Genomic DNA, 5,855 nt, shown 5'->3' on the forward strand with positions numbered 1-5,855 from the left:
TTTATACCAAGAGGTGGAGCGGCATTATGTGTGTGTATATTTATATATATATATATAACTGACTGAATAACAATGTGTGCATGCATGCTGGGGAATTACTATGGGTCTGAGCATACAATACAAGAATAACTTTGAGTCTGTGCACATACGTGTGTGTGCATGCATGTGTGTGTATGTGGTGAGGGCCGGGGGCCATGGGTGGATTAAGCAGAGGCAGAAAGACGAGCACCTCTAGGGATTAGGGAGAACACAGGCATGACCTCACTGGACAAATGCAGGGGTGCTGCAGGGCAGGTGGAGAGGGGGATGAAAGGAACAAAGGGGGTGGGGGTTGATGGATGGACGGAGGAAGGGAAAGCTGGAAGCAGTAAACTGTATAGAGGAAAATAAAGGTTGTTGTGACAAGATCTTAGGAGTTTTTAATTTAATACGGCCCTAAATTTGGTAGTAAAAGGGATACTTGACAATTTCTGAGGTAAGGTTCTGTTAAAAAAGCTACTAAATATTCTTACCTGCTACCTCCTTGATAAACCTCTTGTATTCAGTTAGTATAAATCAAGCTAAACGCTAACAGCTAGTCCAAATAACTGACAAGCTTACATTTGCTCATGTTCAATTACGCATGCTGTACCGATCCGTTGTGGTGAAGAGAGAGCTGAGCCAAAAGGCGAAGCTCTCGATTTACCGGTCGATCTACGTTCCTACCCTCATCTATGGTCACGAGCTTTGGGTCGTGACCGAAAGAACGAGATCCCGGATACAAGCGGCTGAAATGAGTTTTCTCCGTAGTGTGTCTGGGCTCTCCCTTAGAGATAGGGTGAGGAGCTCAGTCATCCGGGGAGGACTCAGAGTAGAGCCGCTGCTCCTCCACATCGAGAGGAGCCAATTGAGGTGGCTCGGGCATCTGGTCAGGATGCCTCCTGGACGCCTCCCTGGAGAGGTGTTCCGGGCACGTCCCACCGGGAGGAGGCCCAGGGGAAGACCCAGGACACGCTGGAGGGACTATGTCTCCCGGCTGGCCTGGGAACGCCTTGGGATTCCTCCTGAGGAGCTGGCCCAAGTGGCCGGGGAGAGGGACGTCTGGGCCTCCCTACTGAAGCTGCTGCCCCCGCGACCCGACCCCGGATAAGCGGAAGAAGACGGACGGACGGACAATTACGCATGTTTTTAAGTTAATTAATGTTTATCAAATAACTCTCAGTCTGTTAGGTATTGTCCGATGAATATCACTCAATCGTTTGATATCAGGACAATAGTTCAAAGGGTGATTTGAGCAATGGCATTCTTCTAATAGCAAACTCTGTACACGTATGGAATAAAGTGACAACTTCTCTTCAAAAATAAAAATGTATTAACAGAAACAAATGGACAGTGAATACCACTATAAAACATTATTTATCTCAATTAACACTATATGTCAATCATAAACTTATCTCTACTAGGCCAGTGAAAACTACTAAGCAAAATTCAAGGTTCCTGTTGGCCCCATCTCTGGGTGGATGGGCCTATGGGTCGTCTGGGCTGGGATCGTGGTGGGGGGTTAGGGCCGGAGTATGGACTGGGTAGGTCGGCTTGTGGGAACTGTTGGGTTAAATGATGCTTCCCCCCCATCCTGATGATGAGGGGGGCGGGGCAGCTATCCCTGTGTTGGTCCCTCTTGGGCACCCTTCATTACTATAATGAGAGAAAAAAACACACTGTAACTCCTACCATAAGCTTTAGCTTTAGTTGTCACTTTATACATCTCGTATTAAATAACACTGTGTATTTTTCAGTGATGGTATCAAGGCGTTGGCTGTTTGTACCTGTAATCCTTTATCGGTTTGTATTGATGTTCTTTTTATATATCTTTTTGCAGGTGTAGAAGCAGACGCCAATCTTGTTCTCTCCTTTTCCGCTCCTTTAATTTTTTCACCTTTTCTCCCTTTTACAATTTTGTCTCATCTTTTTCTCTTCCTTTTTTTTCTCTTCTACTTTCCCGGTTTTGTGTCCATTGAACATGAAATAGTGCCAGAATAAATCTAATAAAGCTTTTTGCATATATAAATCAAAGCGGAGCACTAAGGCGAAAGCAGTAATGCTCCAAGTGTGAAAATAAAATGTGTTGGCTCTCTTAGGCATTAAGACAGCAATTCTTACTGCTACACTGCCAAACAGGAGACATTAAAAAGATATTAACAGAAACAAATGCTCAGGGAACACCACAATAGAACATTGTTTATCTGAATTAACACTATATTTCAATCAACAAATTCTCCCTACTAGGCTAGTGAAACGCAACTAAAACTACTAAGCAAAATTAAGATTAAAGAAACTAAGGAACTACGTACAAACAAAAGAACAAAAGCAATAGTTGAAAACCATCAACATAAGAATGATTCAGTGAATTTTGTGTTCACTGCAGATCTAAGTTAGCGGACCAAAGTTAATCTTAAAGAATATAGAATAAGGTTAAATTAGCTTAACTATAATTGAGAACAACATTTGGTATGTGTTCAACCCATTCACAATGCAACTCCAAGGTAGACAAAACACTATTTGACGAAATACCATTTTATAGAATGATAAAAATGAAAGAAACTTTAGGACACTTGATTTTATTGACTGAATTATTTCCCTTGGAAATAATTAAGACTCAAATTGGTAACTTAAGGAGCTAGAGGGTGCTGTAAGCGGATGATCGACTGGAGATCAATGTTGCAAACTTAGCAACTTTGTCACTATATTTAACGAGTTTTCAGACCTGACAAGCGACTTTTTTCTTCTTCAAAAAAGCGACTAGTAAAACATCTAGTGACTTTTTTCTGTTATTGGCGACTAACGACTTTATGTGAAAGTATTAATCAATCTGCAGTTACTGTCTTGAAGCAGCAGGAAGTGCTACTGTAAGCACAGTCAGTCTCACACACACACTGACACACTGCCGCTGCCTTGTCCTGAAACCATTGCACTAAAAGGATTCCTTGAATTTCATACATGCACATCTTGAATCTCTTCACTTCCTTCACTGGGTGCCTCTGAAAACGTTTTTTTTTTTGTAAAATTTGACGCATGTAGTGTTGATTCAGGCAATGTACAAATTAACTTTTCTTTCTAAACATATTTAGAGTGTTTTTAATCACATTTTGTCAAAAGCTTCTCTTTCCCAGTCTGGATCACAAGTACATTAACAAATATGCAGATGTTATAAAGTCATCAAGCGACTTCTAGGAGTAATGTACTAACGTTTGTAGCATTATTGGATAATGGCGGAGCAAAATGGAAACAAGCATTATCTTTAAGAAAAGCAAGATTTCTAGAGAAGAAGTAGCCTGTATTGCATTCCGTTAAGAAGAGAAAGGAAAACATTTTACTTCTTGATTGGAAACTGCTTTTGTCATGATTTGGGTTTTGTTATAGTTTATGTTGGTCTTTTTAATTAGTTCACTCTCCTGTCTTAGTATTAGCTCTGGTTTTTATTATTTGCTTATGTCCTGTTTGGTCTTTATGTTGATTTTGGTTCTGGATTAGTCTAGTTAATTTCTGTTTTGGTTTAGTAATTCTCTCCATGTAATCAATTCTGTCTTAGGTTTAGGTTATGTATTAGTTTTGGTTAATGGAATAGTTTGAGTTTTAATGTGGTTTGATTTTGTACTTTGTTTTATATTATCAGTTTCTTCTGGCCTGCTCTGATCACTTGTCACCAGCCTTTATTCAGTTCACCTGCCAGCATTCTTTTGTCTTCCTGTCACTTCCCTTCACCAGTCACTATCCAATCAGCTTCAGTTTACTTCCAGCCATTTTGTCCCCCCTGATCAGCTCCACCCATTCTGGTAATTAGTCTCACTCTGTTCACCTGCTCACTCCCCTACTTATATCTGCCTCTGTCACCTGCACTCGGCCAGATCATTGTCTTTTGGTGAGTCTAGTCCAGCATTCCCTGTTCTGTTTGTTTGCCTGTTGACCTGACCCAATTTACGTTTTTGACCTCTGTGCCAACCTGAGCCTGATCCTGATCCTGTTGTCCTTGCCTGTTTTTTTCTGCCCGCCTGTGTACCGACTTGGAACTGTTATTTGACCACTGAGCCTGCATATTCCCTGACTGAACGTTTTGAGCTTTATTAAAGCCTTTTTGTTTGCACTTTTCTTGTCTGGCTGAATACTGGGTCCATCCGTCTCTCGTTTATTATGTTTCTAGTTCTAGTTTCACAATGTGACCAATAACAGTACTGCCTCTTAGAGGCTAAAAGTGGTATTGACCGTCATAATTACAGTATGTAACTCATAACTTTATAATGCAGTTAGCAAGAGAACATTTTGATCTGCTGGTGGTGCTCTCCTTCATGTTTCTCCAATGCTGCACTGCTCTGATGGTGGCGTTTTAGGGCAGAGAGGGGCTGAGCCTTGAATGGCAGCTATTCACATGCATGTACATGCACGCATGCCCAGCACGCCTATATAAACAAGTGACTGGAGAACAACATAGAGAGATGCGTTGTGACGTCATACCATAGTCTATCTAAAACAATGAGTTCTTCACATCCCGATTTTTTAGTTATATCTAAAATATTTAAATTTTGCTTATTGCGAGGCTAATAGCAGCTAATGCTAGCAGACATTTGGAGCTTATTTAGAAAGACTTTGGTGTAATGAGCAGACCAGAACGATATTGCCCTATCGGTGTATAAAACCTTTATGGAAATAAAGTTTGTCATAACTGTAAAACACATCACCATAGCTTTGTTTTAAAGGTCGCTTAGCTTAGCTCCAGGTCTAAATCTCAGTCAAACCTTAAAAACACAGTAAAACACATTTAGAAGTAAACCGATTTAAATGGCTTCATCCAATACGAACAACCCCACCATATCTGCATTTGTGTCTGGTTGTGGCAACAGGACATCTGGGATGAAAGCAGTTTGGTCTGGCGGCGAGGAAGCAGTTCTCACTTTCCTATATTGCGGGTTCTTTGGACACTTCCAGCCACAGGAAACTTCATCATGCAGTCTGTGATCAGCTGTCCTGCAAAGCCAGGGCTCTCAACTTTTATCAATGGTTAAGAGTGAGATTATGCGTATAGGCAGGGGGGTGGGTGTTGTGGGGGGTTGCTATCTGGACAATGGCAGAGACATGAAAGTGGACATGTATTACTTTTTTTTTGTATTAGTTTTCTTAAAAAGTGAAAGAGAAGTGTCAACATATTAAAACAGTTAAAACAGAAAAAACACACACCTGTTCAAAAGGACAAACAATACTGAATAAAGTAATAAAGTAGTTTTAAATTATTGACCGTATTATTACGGTCAATAATGGAGAACTGCTGTATTAATTTTATTTGATTAAAGAGTACCACTCTTGCAGAGTGCCTCAAGGCTTGGCCTCTTCTCTCTTTACCCCGTCCCTCAGGAGTTAGTTATAAGAAACCAGTGTTTAGCTTTCTTTTTTTAGGCAGAAGACAGTCAGACTTTTATGACACTAAAAAGGAAAATAGTTGCTCTAAAAATAAACTTCTCAAAGGTTTATGTTGTTTGGGCACATTGACGTCTCTAACATTAATGTTGACCAGGGACCTTAAAGTCGGTATCTGACACTGACTTCTACAGACTTGAGTGTAAGACTAGAGAATACGGTAATCTTAACTTTGTACAGCTAAAATCAGTGGTTAAGTCCATTTTTTTTCAAACTGAGACAGCTGACTACAGATTTTTATCTACGCTTTAATTACAACTTGCATAGATTACTGCACCCCACTTTACTCTGGGCTTAACAAAACCCTAGTGGCTTGACTGCAGCTGGTCCAAAATTCTGCTGCTCTTCTTTTAACTGCTACCAGAAAATAAGAGCACATTTCTCCAGTTACAGCAGCAATTCATTGGCTA

The sequence above is a fragment of the Fundulus heteroclitus genome, chromosome 16 (assembly GCF_011125445.2).
Source record: "Fundulus heteroclitus isolate FHET01 chromosome 16, MU-UCD_Fhet_4.1, whole genome shotgun sequence".
In the NCBI taxonomy this organism is placed as follows: domain Eukaryota; kingdom Metazoa; phylum Chordata; class Actinopteri; order Cyprinodontiformes; family Fundulidae; genus Fundulus; species Fundulus heteroclitus.